Here is a 17528-nt window from a genome sequence, read left to right on the forward strand (position 1 = left end):
CCTAAACCAATGATTGTCGAATTTGTTTTAGAATTCATGTTTGGATCGTAAATGATTATCACGTGCTCAGCGGTGAAGGAATACGCACATTTCCGAGAAATGCATTTTCAGAGGTATGTGACCTAACCTGTATTGGGCTGGTTTTCCCTTCGCGGGTTGAAAGGTCAGACAGTCGCTTCTGTAAAAAACCGGACCTGTCAAATCTTCAGGTTAGGTAAGCGGACTCTGTGAAAAACGGGATAATGCTGGGGGATGAATAACTGTTATGTTGAGTTGTATTTATAGTGGCTTACATTGAACATAGGGGTATAACGGCTAATATGATACGCATTAATGATTTCTAACTTAGTAATTTACAGTACAAGGTTGATTTTTAGACGACAATTCTTCTTATCGTGTGGGTTGTCAGGTGGCCAACCTCATCAACCCTAGTGTCAGGATTATTATTGAGCAGCCAAAGGCCCCTGACATGACTCATGTAACGACTACACTACATACTCTGTAAGTAGTAACCTGGACTAACGGCTTAGCCTTCCGAATCAAAAACAGCTCGGATCATCTTACTGAATACAATAATTCTAAAATATGGGAAACTGTGGAAACTACCCAAGGTATTAAGGGATTGTAATGTCTCACATTTGACCTGTAATGTGTAAAGAAGGTGTTGTAATGAAAACGATATTATACCTAATGTGCTATGTTACGTCGGGGTCAAATAATGTCAATTGCTAAGTATTTTTCAGCGTCTTAACGAGTATAACTTGAAATATTACAACATTGGTGCTAATTCCTGTAAATACCATCTAATTTTATTTTAAGTTATATCTGTCACTTTCTTATCCGCCGAAAAGGAAAGGGACGGGTAATCGACAAGCATAAAATTTATGGAACACACGTCAATTTTAAGCACAAATCTAAACCAACCGTCTAAAAATTTTACATCAGTCAATAACCCGACACAGTTAAGTAGACAGCACGTCAAACGGATTGCTTACCAGAGACGTACCTTTTGATTCGCCCGGGTTATTCATTCATTTACTCATTCTTCCTAAAATTAAGAGCTGTGAATCATCCGTCCCTTTCCTTTTCGACGGATATGAAAATGACGGATATAACTTAAAATAAAATTAGGCGGTGTCTGCAGGAATCGGGGCCATTATTTTATAGTCTGATTAATTTGACAACTGGACGGGAAAAAAGTTTACAGCATAGTGCAAAAAGATATCTATCAAAAAAAATATAGTAAGGTAAGGTTGCTTTGTACGGTTGCGTTTCCAGTGTTATTATTTATTATTATTTTATATTATTTGAAGAACTTACAGACTAATTATACATGAAATTAACTAAATATGCATGAGACGATGCTAATAACATATTCCCGCCAATTAATGATTGTCATCACTGAAAGGGTAGGAGAAAAAATAAAATAAGAAAAGCGGCTAGAACGGTACCTACATAAAGATAATAGCAAACATGGAAAAAGAAAACAAAAAAACAAAAACCCTAAGTCAGTGGTTTCCACCAATGAACAAGGAGGCATAGCGAGGGATGTGTTTGTAGAGAACCAATAGAATCGATTCATAGGAGCTGCGCTGAGGGAGGTTAAGGAAGGGATTGTATTGGTTCTTTGCCTACACATTCAAATTCAATATCTTTATTCAGTGGGTTTATTATAGACTTATGTGAAGTGTTTTCGAGCCCTACATCCCAACACGGGATAAAAGGATTAGAAGAAGAAGAAGAAGAATATAGTTACACTTAGAATCGTCAATTTTTATAATATAACGAACGCCTCATCCGTCAAAACTCCATCGCACATCTTTGGTGGAAAAGCAGCCTAATACTTGTTACATTAACATAACGTGGTTGTCAGGATTTACAGACGTACATAAGCTCACGAATATTTCCCAATTGGGGTAGCCAGGATTTGTGCCCGGTTAATAGCGATACGGTCGCTCCCTATTACATGGGACTTAAGCATAGCGAGTGGGTGTGTATATACAGTATATACATGGGTGATTCAGACCATGATTCTGAGTTGATATCAAGTGGAATTTGCCATCGCAAAAGTAGGTATAGAATTGAAAATAATTAAAAAAAAACACTAAAAAGTAAATGTATTTTGCGACGGAAAATTCCACTTGGTATTAACTCAGAATCATGGTCTGAATCATCCTCTCAGTAATCGTTACGATGTCACTAACACCCTTTATATATTATACACCTCTGTCTACACCTTCGGGGATATAGGCGTGATGCTATGTTATGCTATTATTAATTAACATATTGAAACCATAATCGCTCATAGCTTTTATTGCACATCAAAAGCTTCAAAGAACCGATTAATCAACAAATCAAATCAATATAGAAAGCTTGACAAGTTTGATTCTACATTTCAAGAGTTATGATAGCACCTATCATTATGTTAGACCTTGGGGTCTGTTCGCGATCATGGCGAAATGTAATTGAGTAGTTTCCTAAGTCAAAGATAAATTATGAATTTCTGTTATGTAAAATTATATAAAATTATGAATTATGAATAAAGACAGAAAACGTTAATTTTCTTTTTTCGATTTACCTTATTTAATAAAGAAAAATGTAATAATAAGTGCGACATTTTGTCATGACACAGCACAGGTTGCTTTTTCATACAAATTACAAAGTAATTTTGTGTTTTGACGTAAAAAAATAACTGATTTGACTAGTTGGAAAGGTCTAGATTGAAGAAGGCAGATAGAAGAAGTAGTTATCTACTTTTCAATGTACCATTTTTTTTTAATGTTTATACGCATGCATGCATGCCGAACTCATCACAACACTGTTATGTAAATTATTTTACCACCTTTTTGTATTTTTATGTGCTCTCGCAAATAAATTTATTTGATTTGTTTTGATGTATGTAAGTACATTAACTGATGTCGATTAGATGTTCTGTAGCTTTTAGGCTGTTATTGGCATGAATATATTTCTTGCACATGTGTATATTGAAATCAGCACCAGTATAAACTTGTATTATCCTTCTAAATGATCGTAAAGCGTTCCTACTTCGTGTCATGGCATTTGAATCCGCATTGGCCCTCTGCCAGGGTAACGGAACATGACGGTCAAAGACCTCAATATAAATATTATGTAATAAGTTGAGCAGGCAAGTATATATGAAGATTTTGATGAGAGGGAAAGAAACAAAAGCGACGTGGCAAGGTCGTAACAAGTGGAATTCCGTGGTCTCTGACTACCCTAATAGGAAGTAAGCGTGCTTAAATACGTAAGAATGTACATATGTATAGATAGCATCTATATCTCGCTAGCGTGATCCTGTTTTTCACAGGGTCCGTTTACCTAAGCTAAAGATATGACAGCGACTGCCTGTCTGACCTTTCAACCCGCGGGAGGAAAACCAGCTCAATACAAGTTGGGTCACAAACTCCGAAACGCACTACTCGGGAATATGAGTTTCCTCGCGATGTTTTCCTTCACCGCTGAGCACTTGATAAACATTTAAGATCCAAATAAGAACAAGAAAATTTTTTTTAAAATCATTGGTGTAAGATGTGTGTTTGGATCTTCTTCTTTTCTCGTGTGAGTTGTAAAGTCATTGCCCGACCGAACCAGAGTGGAGTTGGGATTCGAACTTGCAACTTCACAGTGCCAATCAAGCGTTCTTCCAACTGGGCTTAAATAATAATACAAAGAACGCTGAATATAATTGAGTGGTCGCAGGTTCAACTCAAAGTTCAAAGATATATCTTAAAAGAAATCTGTCACCAAAAACTCGCTACGACTCAATATTGCGGAGACTGCAGTCTTTAGCAGTCCTAAACTCTTTATACGACCTTTAATCTTAAACAACCTCAATAAAACGTGGAAGCAATCGATAAAACTGTAAGCTACACGAAGAGAGACAAGTATATAATTACAATAATCATAAGGATATAATTCAGTAGGATATTGATGCTGTAGACATGCAAAGCAGCTATTTAGCTGACGCAATCACCTTTATATGACCAGCAACTATGATCATTATACTCAAATAATTAGGTGTCATAACGACGTTATGATACATGGTATAATTTATAAAACTAATTGCAATTGCAATGGAGATACTTTTGTGTTTAAAAAGATTAGCAATGTTGCGCAAGTTTCTGCGTGGTTGATTCGTGAATGGGTGGCAGTTTTGGTTGGGTTGTTTGACAACCTAGTCAAATGAGATTCTTTTTACAAAACGTCAAAACGTGTTTTGAAGTTTGTATGGAAATACTGTCCTGTGACGTCATCAATGCAAGCGGTCAAAGGTCGTACTCGTCGTCTTCCGTTTGCCCCGTTTTTCACAGGGTCCGCTTACCTAACCTGAAGATTTGACAGGTCCGGTTTTTTGTAGATGCGACTGCATGTCTGTTCTTCCAACCCGCGAAGGGAAAACCAGCCCAATACAGGTTAGGTTACATACCGCCGAAAATGCATTTTTCATAAAGAAATCGAGGTTTTGTTGAAGAAACGGAATGTGATCTTTCTTGGCTTTACGTGATTTTTCACTAATGCGACACGTTTTGTTAACAAAAATCACATCTGCATGTGATTTTTCAAAAAAAGCGCTTAAGTACGAGGTTTACACGAAGGCTATGTACTTAATGTAAGTTAAGTAATATTAAAACAATGTTTATTTAAACAACTGGAATGTATTTAAGTTAATAACAGCCTCTTTGGTCTAGTGGTTAGAGCGTTAGGCTCACGATCTGGAGGTCCGGGTTCGATTCCCGATGGGGACATTGTCGAAATCACTTTGTGAGATTATCCTTTGTTTGGTAAGGACTTTTCAGGTTTGTCCTGATTGTCCGAAAAAGTAAGATGATTCCGTGCATCGGAGGGCACGTTAAGCCGTTGGTCCCGGCTATTAGCCGTAAAAATACCTCCACCAACCCACAGTGGAGCAGCGTGGTGGAGTATGCTCCATACCCCCTCCGGTTGATTGAGGGGAGAACTGTGCCCAGCAGTTTTTATTAACTTTTTCACTACCTAGATATATTTATCAGGTACATTAGACCACACCTTTGGTTTACGGCCATTTAAGACAGAGGGGGTGGTCGGCGCCCGATATAATTGGTGCAGGGCGGAGACTTACCGTTTTGTATTATTAAACAGAACGACCACAGCTCAGTACAATTAGTGATTATATTTCAATAACATAACATTTTACAATTGTCTCAATGCGCGGTAATATTTTTTTTTTGTTTTCTCCGAAGGGTAAGGCAAAGGGAACTATGCCCATACATCCATGTCTTACGAATATTTTTTCTTGATGATTAATGAAATGATGAAAGGCGATGATGATGAAACCTAAGCCCCCACCCTCGGAGCAGACTCCTACTCCGAACCCCAAGCGAATTAACTTAAAAGTCCGCATAAACTTTTGAGTTATGAAGCGGCTTGTTGGCACGAAGCGAAAATAGATAGATACACTTTGATTATTGAATACTCCGATATAATAACACTGTCGCGAATGTTTGCGCGGTAATAATTAGATCTGTCAAAGTACGTATGCTAGTGTTGTGACGTTCATTAGCTTAATCAAGTATCAGTCCATATTAGGTCGATTAACCCTTTTCTATCTAACTTATTAGACTGCAGATTAGTCATAAATCATTACAATTTCGCAATGGTAATGACAAAACGAGGAAGATTGCACTAGTCTTTATATTATAATAACAATATAAATGCAATATGGTTCCTAGTGGTCACACATTCATTCGTTTCATTGGCTTTAAGGTCAATGTAGAAAAAGTTCACGAGTTTGAATTATTTCCGCCGTTTCATAATTTGTGCTGGTTTAAACCATAAGAGTTGTGATAAAAGATGTGTTGCTGTTGAATTTTCTTGTCATTTCTTCTCCACAGCCATGACACCTTGCGAAATGACGTAGATTCAAAAATGTTAAAATGACCCTCAACAAGTTTATCTATGATAATTACGATGAAAATAATAATATAAAATTGTAAATATCGACTCCTTAAATATGTAATTAAGTTTATTTATTATTATATCATCCCAAACTAAATCCTTTTCCGTGTCTTTTCCGTTAATTTTATCCATGTTTCCCTAACTTTGGTGATTGGCTAAATGTGAAGGCTAAGCCATTCAAGAAAAAGAAAGATTCTGATGTCTGACCATCGACAGTGGTAACAATTTTGACAATGCGACATAAGATATCACGTGAATCTCATATTTTTATATCACTGTCACTGTTTTTTTTTATTTATTTTTTATAGTAAGTATTAGTGTTTATTTTTTTTAATTTTAGCATGCTTATAATAATTAGTAGTATAGAGAATCTGTAACACTGATTTATAACATATAGTGTTTCTGGACTTACCTATCCTAAGCGAATAAATGATTTCTGATTCTGATTCTGTCAATTTGGAAACTTAGCTAAGGTCCCAGATTTGCTTAGAAGATAGTTATAAATAAAGCCAGCAGCATGTTTGCCATCACCGCTACCGCTCCCGTCTTACACCACCCGTCATGACATGACCAAGTGAAGACTTCATACACTGTTATTTTGCACTCTAATGCTTGTGAAATGGCCAAAATGTCGACTGCATTTGAATGGCTCAAGCAATTAACTTCTCTATTTTAGGCATTTGAAATTGAATGGTAGTTACATAGATACCTACTGAGATGGAAGATGATAAGATTGTATTTAAATTCTTTTGACTGCTTGTGAAAACTTGTTTGAGCAAGATTATAAAATTGCCGAAATTTCCTTATCTTTGGCTTATTTCCTATAATTTGTTAGATTATATTGAATTCAATTGTGAGGGTCATGTACAAGAGAATTCAATTGAAAAAGTTTGACTCGGACGGGATTTGAAACCTCTCTCGTCAAACTCTCCCGGGACGAGGGTGCTAACCATCACACCGCCGAGGACTCATCCTGTCCATGAGAATTTTCAGATCTATATCGTAATTATACCGACATCATGCTAGCGAACGCTACCAGAGTGGACACAGCATATGACTGGACAAAACCACAGGTAATCAGAAAACTATCTACAGGTTGAGAAGCTGCGGTGGTTTTAGGACCCTATCTCACTAGAACGCACGCGTGGTATCTTAGTGAGATATGGCCCTTAGACGGACGACGTTCAATAAAAATATAATGTAGGTAGGTATTTATAAAAAATACGATTCAAAGTGTAACCATGTTACCAATTGAATAAGATTATATATTTGAATACCTTTATCAATGAAAGGTTTGGACACATAGACCGGATGAAAGATATAGGATAAGAAAAGCAGTATATAAAGCGAAGGTTGTTGATAGGACTGGCAGAGGAAAACTTAGGACGCAAATTGACCAAATTGGAGATGTCCTTAGAAAAGTTTTCAGTAAGATCTACTCTGAACCAACGTGCTTGTATGAAACAATTAATGAATGTGGAGGAAGCAAGAGAAGTAGACATGTCAGGATCAGGGCAAATGGAATTCCATAGTCTCTGCTTACACCGGTGCGAAATACGCTGGCGATTTTACTCGCTGTTAAGCACCTACCAGCGATCGAATTCTAACAACATCAAATACGAACCACCAAGGTTTTCGCTTGCAAAATCGCCCATACATTGAACATTACAGTTATGTTTTAACCTTCCATGTATTGTGAATACGAATAGACCCGAAACGGCCCGTTACGCCATCGACCTTCGTTCGGGACAGTTTTAGAAATAGCTGATTCCAAACACGCATTGCCGCTGTAAGACTTTTGCTAATGAATCCGTAATGGCTGTTTAATAATTAAAAATATATTTTCTGCATAATTCGCGGGGCCGTAACCTTGGGGTGACTTATTTAAATTGTTTTTTGTTTGAAAGAACATTAATCTAGGTGGAATGTTTTCTAGTTGTATTGGACACGTAGAGCGGATGAAGGAACATTGACCAAATGATGTCTTTAGAAAAGGTTCAGTACGATATACTCTGAACCGGTGTGCGTGTATGAAACGATTGATGATGTGGAGGAAACAGGAGAAGTGTGTCAGGACGAAGCAAATGGAATTCCATAGTCTCTGCTTACCCAGAGACGTGAGTTTATATATGCATGTAATGTTTTCATGTTTTTTATTACAAGGCGAAGACTAAAGATAATACTAAGTTCAAAACATAGTCCGCGCCACGAAAGAAGTGGCCGAATGGGTAGGCAGATGCATATGGTATATACGGCCATGAGTACTAATATGTACACACTTTGAAACCATGTCACATTAACTTTTTTGACCAATTAAACCGTAAGTCTCATTAAATGTCAAATATGATAGTGCGACAGGGTTCTAAAGCGGGTGCTCATGACTGTAGACCCACTTATATAGTTTTGAACCAAATCGGGCGGCTTTTCACCAACATAAGAAATTATAATTATAATATTTTATGCTCAAGGTTAACCATTTCATTTCTTCATTAATACAATTGCGTCATCTAAACCACGACCTTTGACTTCGTTCGTTTCGGTCACATCTTGAAAAACATAATTGCTTGTTTACTTAATCCGTGATGGTCAGGTTCGGAAAATGCGACTTACATCCTAGTGTCACGGGTTCGAATCCCGACTCAGGTTCCAAACCACTGAATTTGACTTTTGAATTTGAATTCATGTTTGGGCCGTAGATAATTGATATAATGTGGTTTCCAGGATTTGTGCCAGGTTAAAGTGGCAATAGGCTCGCTCCCTATTACAAAGTACTTAAACATAGCTGGTAAAGGTGTATCTACTATATACCCTCACCTACGGTCACGTGTACTAATATATATACATAATTAAAGCACATAATAACGGGTTCTTACCGCGTTTAAATGGGGATATGAGACTCCCGATATTTCGACACTGTTGCAAGTGCCATGATCACGGGATGACTGATGAGATTGGAGTGGAGTAGGTAGATCCATAATTTTCTACGGGCAGACATATCTGTCTACCCTCTTTCTCTGCCGCTTGTTTATGTTTTTGATACCGGAATGTTCGGAACCATCTGAACTCGCACGAAACTCACTACGACAAACCGCACTCACTGTGTCCTCACGTTTTTTCACCACATTAGGCCGTTTCAAGCTTTTTACAACACCTACTACTGGATTCCACATACTCGACAACTTGAACCCGTCTTCCCTGTTGAAATTTTTATGTTTTCTGATTTCAATAGCCTCTTTTACGAGTCTGGGGATGTAATGACGTTCTGTCGATAATATTTGTGGATTGTTAAACTCGATCCAGTGGTTAGGGCCCGACTCCAGTACGTGCAAAAACATAAACAAGCGGCAGAGAAAGAGGGTAGACAGATATGTCTGCCCGTAGAAAATTATTGATCTACCTACTCCACTCCAATCTCATCAGTCATCCCGTGATCATGGCACTTGCAACAGTGTCGAAATATCGGGAGTCTCATATCCCCATTTAAACGCGGTAAGAACCCGTTATTATGTGCTTTAATTATGATAATAACCGCGTAAACTTAAAACAATATATATACACTTTGAAACCATGTCACATTAAAATTTTTGACAAATTAAACCATAAGTCAAATTCAAATTCAAATTCAAAAATATCTTTATTCAGTAGGTAACATAGTTACACTTTGAATCGTCAATTTTTACATAACGAACGTCTCATCCGCCTAAAACTACTGCAGCTTCTCACAACCTGTATAGCCGGGGAAAAGAAGCTGCAAGAAAAACCTCGGCACAGGGCCCTAGACGTTCTTTAAAAAAATAAAAATAAACATAAAATATTGGTATACAATAAAATTGGGTAATTTAGCTGCCTAATATCAGTTCTCCGACAGTTAATCCCATGCATTCATGTCTTCTAAATAATCACTAACTTTATAATAACCTTTTTTGTAAAGTTTTTGTTTAACTACATTAAACGTCATTAAACGTCAAATATGATAGTGCGACAGAGTCCTAAAGTAGGTACATGATATTGCTTATGACTGTACATCTTCAGGCATATAGGCGTAATATCTAAAATTCATATAACCTAGTATTTACTCATTGCACACGTCCTACAAGACCTAGAATTAAAAACAATAAATATTTGTTGAGTCAATGTCAATATTTGGCAATACAAACCTATATGCTTCGCCTATATGTGTTTTATGGGTGCATTTTGTTTCCATGCATCGTCCATTCGAACGTTTCGTCACGGGCTAGTGAGTGCTAATAGTTGGGTAAATAGAACCAAAATGTTTGGGCAAGTGAGAGTTCTAAATAAAAAAATGGTTCCGTATATAACTGAAACGCAGAATGTGTCTCGGACAGAAAAGTCTTTCGGTTTTAATGCGATTCTTACCCGAAGCTGCGTACCATCGTAACATTAGCGAAGCGGTTAGGATGTATTGACTTGTAATCCGTTAATGCCTAACCCACGAACACCGCATGCGTACCACTGCGCGGTATTCCCAGTACCTATTGCGTCGCATACGACGAACCGCATTACCGCTGAGAATCAGTATGGACTTCGATAATATGTATGGTACTTATTTACTTTTTTTGACGTGACTTATTGTAGATTTGCCGCAGATGGCATTAACTACCTACTTGGCCGAACAAATGGGGAGCGCTGAAGGCTCTCACCCGGTAACTACTATACTATACGTACCTACTTACATATCTATACGCAATATGGAAGCCACTGCCATATTTTGCCCTAAAAAAGTAGCATGGAGAATGCTACACCGACAAGAGCGGGGCTCTTAAATTACGTATAGGTATTATGGTACTTAATGCTACTATTTTAAAACTATCCGCGCTGTGAGGCGATAATCCACGCAGATAAGCGAACTTGGCGCCTCGCCGGGCGGTGTACCGGTACAAAAACTTCTCGTTATAAGATAAAAATATCTTATGGTTACAAAATTAAGGTTATTATTTAATTAAGTTTTTAGGCGATTGGGGCAACCACCGTTCTACACACCCTATCTATGGAGTAATGGCGATTACTCCACCGGCAAGAGTGCAGCTCTTAAATAAAGAATGACAAAATTATAACAGTTTAACCGTAACGAACAATAACTTTACGAAGTTGCACATGGAGTTCAGAGTATTGTATTGTATTTTTTTATGTTATAAATGATGTATTTACTATCGCATTGGGCTCGTTTGTAATGATAGTGACAGTAAGTTTTTGAATGAAAAAAAAAAAATACGTGTACCTATTTTGGATTTTAAAACAGGCCCCTAAAATCTTACAGCTACTAGCTGGATGCTATTTTCGGCTGTGTGCACAAACCATGAAGTGTAACCTAGTGCGCATGCGTTATGTAAATACTTATTTTTGTGGCTATTCTTAGAGGTAAAAGAGTGAATGTATAAAAATATGCTGAATACATTCCGAATGATCTTACTTTTATGTATGTATAATTAAAGCATTAGGTACACCAAAAAATAACAACATTTAACATAGAGCAAAAGGGACCTCAGGCGGACCGAATGGAGTAGACATAGCGTTATTTGATGATGATGATGATGATTTATCAATACAATGGCCCCGATTGCACCTGCAGACACCTCCTAATTTTATTTTAAGTTATATCCGTCATTTTCTTATCCGCCGAAAAGGAAAGGGACGGATGAGTGACAACTGTTAATTTTAAAATGAATGAATAACCAGGGCGAATAAAATAGGCATCTCGCTGGTATGTAACCCGTTTGACTTGTGCTGTCAACTTAGTTCTGTCGGGTTATTGACCAATATTATAAATTTGGGAAGGTTTTTAAAATCTTTTTTTCTCTCTCTCTGTTTTTTTCGGCGGATAAGAAAATGACGTGTATAACTTGAAATAAAATTAGACGGTGTGTCCTGTGCCATATCAATGTTTTGTGCCACTTTTCGCGGGGAGGGAAGGTGTAACACGTTACACACGCGATTATCCCAATTGTCGATTGAAGGACTATCGATAAATTCGAAAATTCGTTTAGGGTATTTTTTTTGACGCGACTTATTGTAAATTTGCCGCAGATGGCATTAACTACTTGGCCGGACAAATGGGGAGCGGAAGCGGAAGGCTCTCACCGGGTACAACGTTTAAGACGACAGGCCTGAGGGTGCCCAGTTGGGCGCGAACCTCGGCTCAGGGCGTCGTCTGAGAGGAAAAATATTTGAAAGAATTAATCGAACCTAATAGCCGGGACCAACGGCTTAACGTGCCCTCCGAAGCACGGAATCATCTTACTTTGTCGGACAATCAGGACAAACCTGAAAAGTCCTTACCAAACAAAGGATAATCTCACAAAGTGATTTCGACAATGTCCCCATTGGGAATCGAACCCGGACCTCCAGATCGTGAGCCTAACGCTCTAACCACTAGACCACGGAGGCTGTTCAACCGGAGGGGGTATGTGGTTCCCCCTCCGGTTGATTGAGGGGAGGCCTGTGCCCAGCAGTGGGACGGATATAGGCTATTTATGTTAATCGACCCTAGTGGGTCGATAGCGATAAGTGCTGAGGCGGCACACGTAAGAAGGAGATTTTTAAACGGAATGTCCAGGCTGTGTGTGGCAAATAAAAAATGATTGATTGATTGATTGATTGTGATATTAATATGGATGCAACCGGATGGGATGAAAATGTATGTCTATGGAAATGACTGTCTTGTCTTGACGTTATTTATAAGTTGCACTTTATAAAAGTAGTATGACATAAGCAATATTCTAGATTTATACACAATTTAGATAACTGTTATAATTAGTTAGCTTATTTACATACTTACTTACATACATAGATAAACTCACGTCTTTTTCCCACAGGGGCAAGCAGAGACTGTGGAATTCAATTTGCTTCAATCCTAACATACTTCTTTTGCTTCCTCCACATTCATCAATCGTTTCTTACACGCACGCCGCGCCGGGTCAGAGCAGATTTTACTGAACCTTTTCTAAGGACATCTCCAATTTCGTCAATGTACGTCATTCTAGGTCTTCCTCTGCCAGCCCTATCACTAACCTATCACTAATTTAAATTTCTAAATGTAGTACAGTCTATTCTGTAGTGAGGTTGTTTTTATTAACTATTTTAAAGAAGATTCAACTTATGTAATGTCTACAAAGTTACGGTGGTCCTGTGTGTCACTGGCTTGTTTCTCAAACGGGAAGCGTCTGTTAGAATTCCAGTAGTTTCATTAGCAGCGCTGGCACGATCATTGTAAATAGTAACAGATACGACCGCGTAACGTGGTTCCAAAAATAATGACTCTCATTGGTGAATTCTTAATCAAGGAAAATATACCTCTCACAAAATGTTTAGTAAGAATTATTGACAGAAACATAATTATTATTAAATAGGTACGAGTATAATATTTAGGAATAAAAAGCAAATGTCATTTTAAAGTGGGTCCTACTTGGTTTTTAATTTTAATGTTCTAAATTCAAATTTAGAAATTAGTCAAAACTCTTGTTTTGTTGAACAAATATTCGAAAGTGATTCGATTTTTTGATGAAAATGTCTGTATAGGGATTTATTCGTAGTGTATAGGACTGTCGTAAATGGTTCGTGCTAATGGACTGAAGATACTGAAATTAGTTTCGGTGTAAATTAAAACGTTGACACAGCAAGGCTACTGGTATTTAGTCGCTCCCCGTTCACTTTTAGACAATTTATTGACCTTAATGTCGTCATGGTCTTGCTGAGATCTTGAACATCTTTTGACATATAAAATGTTATATGAATGTACTTATACTCTAAGTTTCACACTGGGTCAAGGGTGCCAACGAAAGGAATAAGTAACTCCATTTTATCAGAACCCTCGCGGGCGCTACTCGTATGTAAGAGGCTTTAAGGAAAGCAACCATAAAAATTGTTGTTCTAATTTGGTTCATTATCATAAATGCAATAATAACCTTGTTTGTACCTCGACCTGCGACCTTTGAAACACATTTTTATATGTATTTTAATCATCGACCATACTACCAAGTAGATGCATAATAAAGTAAGGTACTTGTTTTTACCTTATTTAATGTTTATTCACGTATAGACTTGTGCCGTGTTTATCAAAATTTACAAGTTTACAAGTTCACAAGCTACATGTTACTCACAAGTAGGTACGTGTAAATTACGTTTATCAAAAAAAAGTAGTGGGATTCTGACTTGTTAGATATGTTGACAGGACCGGCCAGTTTGTTACTTAGGAGTCTAGAGGTTGTATCGTCGATGATTTTAATAGTTATTATAATTACAAAACCGTGACCAATATGTTGGAATCTTGGAATGTGTCGTCAAAATAATTTCTTCAATGTAAACAAGTTTCCAGCGTAACGTTTAACTAAGATATATTTATTGTAATTTTATGTTTATAAAATAATTATAATCTTTTGACAAAGTTGACTATCAATTTTTCCACTTCACCTTGCTTGGTAGTAGTCGTTACATGAGCCATGTCAGGGGCCTTTAGCGGCTCAATAGTAACCCTGACACCAGGGTTGATAGTTTTAGTAATCCACATCACAACCCACACGATAGAAGAAGAAGAACAGAAGGCTTTTAAAACCCTCAGGGTATTTAGTTAACCAGCCCGCCAATGAAGCCTTCAATAGATCTAATCTTTAACTTTGCAGCAGCAACTACAATTTATTATCATTTCATGTAAATGACTGTAAGCAGACTATCAAAACAGTAAATCATTAATTACACAACAATAATTAATCAAGTTTAATTACTTATAACCCTAACGGAGTAGGCAAAACTGGCGTGGATTATGCGCTGGTCAGATCAACTTCTCTCTCTCATTATTTAAGAGTTGCGCTCTTGTCGGTGGAGTGATCGCCATACCTCTCTTCTTCCCGCTAAATCCTTTACCTCCCGATACGACATGACCTGCACCTTTGCTTTTATTTGTTTCACAAATGTTCTCCTAGGTCTACCCCTTCCTGTCAACAGTTTCAGATCAACTTATGCTGGGTAATTCTGCAAACTTGTTATTATTATACAACACATCCGGAGGGGACATGTCACAAAAATCACTTTGTGATCCCTAGTTTGGTTAGGACATTACAGGCTGATCACCTGATTGTCCGTAAGTAAGATGATCCGTGCTTTGGAAGGCACGTTAAGCCGTTGGTCCCGGTCATTACTTACTGATGTAAGTATGTAGTCGTTACATGAGTCATGTCAAGGGCCTTTGGCGGCGCAATAATAACCCTGACACCAGGTTTGATGAGGTTGGTATTCCACCTCACAACCCACACGATAAGAAGAAGATTGTACAACATAGCATCAGCCTGTCTTCCCAAATGGGCAGGTAGAGGTGTATAGTTTATTATATAAACCCATTGCTCGCCAGCTATGTTTTAAGTCCCACGTATTAGGAGGCGACGCTATAATTGCCATTAACCGGGCACAAATTCTGGATACCACGTGATACCAATTATCAAATATGAATGCAAACTTGCAAAGACGAATTTAGTGCCAACATTATGATGTAAGTAACGTGTTCTTCGAACAGGGGTATGTGGTTTTCCCTTCGGGTTGGATGACTTGGAAGGCCAGACATGCAGTCGCTTCTGTAAAATACCGAATTTGTCAAATTTTCAAATTAGATAAGCCGATCCCTTGAAAACGGGACAACGCTAGTGTTAGTAAGGTTTATCGCACTACTTATTTATCTTGAACCTCAATAGAAGTTTGGCTCTAACACAGACATCTTCTAGAACATTCTAGAAACTAACTTTGCCCTTCCCTATAGGGGCTACATTTGTGAGGTCTGTAATAATTTACCTTATTTATGAACGTTTACAAATCATTTTGTGTAATTTTTAATTACGAAAATATATAGTATTGTATGTAACATGTAATTTTATGTCTTTATGCAGATGTCGAGCTACGTAATATTATAATGCGGTATTAATTACTGTGTGTTTGGCTTCGGGCTTAGTGTTTCGGTAATTCAATGGTTGCGTAACTTTCTATTGCAGATTGAGACAGGTAACATCAGCGTTTTTATCTTATCTAACGGCCTCCGTAGTCCAGCAGTTGAGTGTTAGGCTTATAATCCAGAAGTCCCAGGTTCGAATCTCGGTCTCTTCTTGGCGTTTCGATGGCATTCAGATTTTTTCAGCCTAGTATTCCGCCACTCGGACAGCGTCCTCGGTGGCATTCATCAGCTCCTCTCGCGTGCAGGTATCAGGGCACGCGGGGCAAGTTGCCACATGAGCCATAGTCTGTGGCGTAACACCACACACGCAGCTCAGGTCCGATCCGATGAGACAACCACCTGGACAGGTTATCTTTACTTCGGCCAACCTGTGTGCGGAGTCTATCTAGACACGCGGTAGCGTGTCAAGCCAAGTTCAAGAAACAGAACTGGCGAGCCGCACCGTGTGTAATATTACACGAACCATTTGGAGCCACTTTTGACCGCCTCATAAATCAAAAACTATTTAGTATAAAATTTGGCTCATGTATTGAGACTTGCGAGATACATATGTGTTCTAAATTTCATAAACTTCAAACGATTATTTAGATATTAATGTCCAAAAATCCTCATTTTTATCATTGACTGACTGACCTATAGATCAAAACTCTAACCCAGTTCCAGATGACCTAGAGAGTTAAAATTTGGTATTCAGATAGGTAATTAGATAAATACAAAGGAAAAAATAAAAAGCTGGGAATTTTTAGGGGTAAAATTTATGCTAATGTATTGACTTTGAATGACATCTCATAGAAAACTGTATATTAAATCAATCAATGAAAGTAAAACGAAGGAATCGACTGGTGTCTTAAGCCAATCTTACTACTTGGGGATAAAAATGGTGCAGATGTATTGACTTTGAGTAACAGCTCTTAGAAAACTGTAGAATCGATCGATTCATGAAAGTTAGTGGAAGGAGTCGACAGCATTCTTCGGCCAAACTTACTACTTAGGGGTAAAATTTATGCAAATGTATTGACTTTGAGTAGCAACGCTTAGAAAACTGTACAATTGATCGATTCATGAAGGTTGGTGGAAGGAGTCGACAGCATTCTTAGGTCAAACTTACTACTTAGGGGTAAAATTTATGCAAATGTATTGACTATGAGTAGCAACGCTTAGAAAACTATAAATTTGATCGATTCATGAAGGTTGGTGCAAGGAGTCGACAGCATTTTTACGGCAAACTTACTACTTGCGGGTGAAAATGATGCAGTTGTATTGACTTCGAGTAGCAACGCTTAGAAAACTGTAGAATTGATCGATTCATGAAGGTTGGTGCAAGGAGTCGACAGCATTCTTAGGCCAAACTTACTACTTGGCGATAACATTGATGCAAATATATTGACTTTGAGTGGCAACTCTTAAAAACTGTATATTTGATCGATTCACGAAGGTTGGTGGAAGGAGTCCACAGCATTCTTAGGCCAAACTTGGGGATAAAATATAAATAAGGGATGGGCCGAAGTTCGTTTCACATTCGGTTTAACCGAAATTCGGCAGGTTTAACTAGCCAAGACAGACCTTAGGCTACAATACATTATCCTATGTTAGAAGATATGATATTATGTTATACTGTTAC

Source organism: Pectinophora gossypiella, chromosome 11 (assembly GCF_024362695.1).
Source record: "Pectinophora gossypiella chromosome 11, ilPecGoss1.1, whole genome shotgun sequence".
NCBI classification, from domain to species: Eukaryota; Metazoa; Arthropoda; class Insecta; order Lepidoptera; family Gelechiidae; genus Pectinophora; species Pectinophora gossypiella.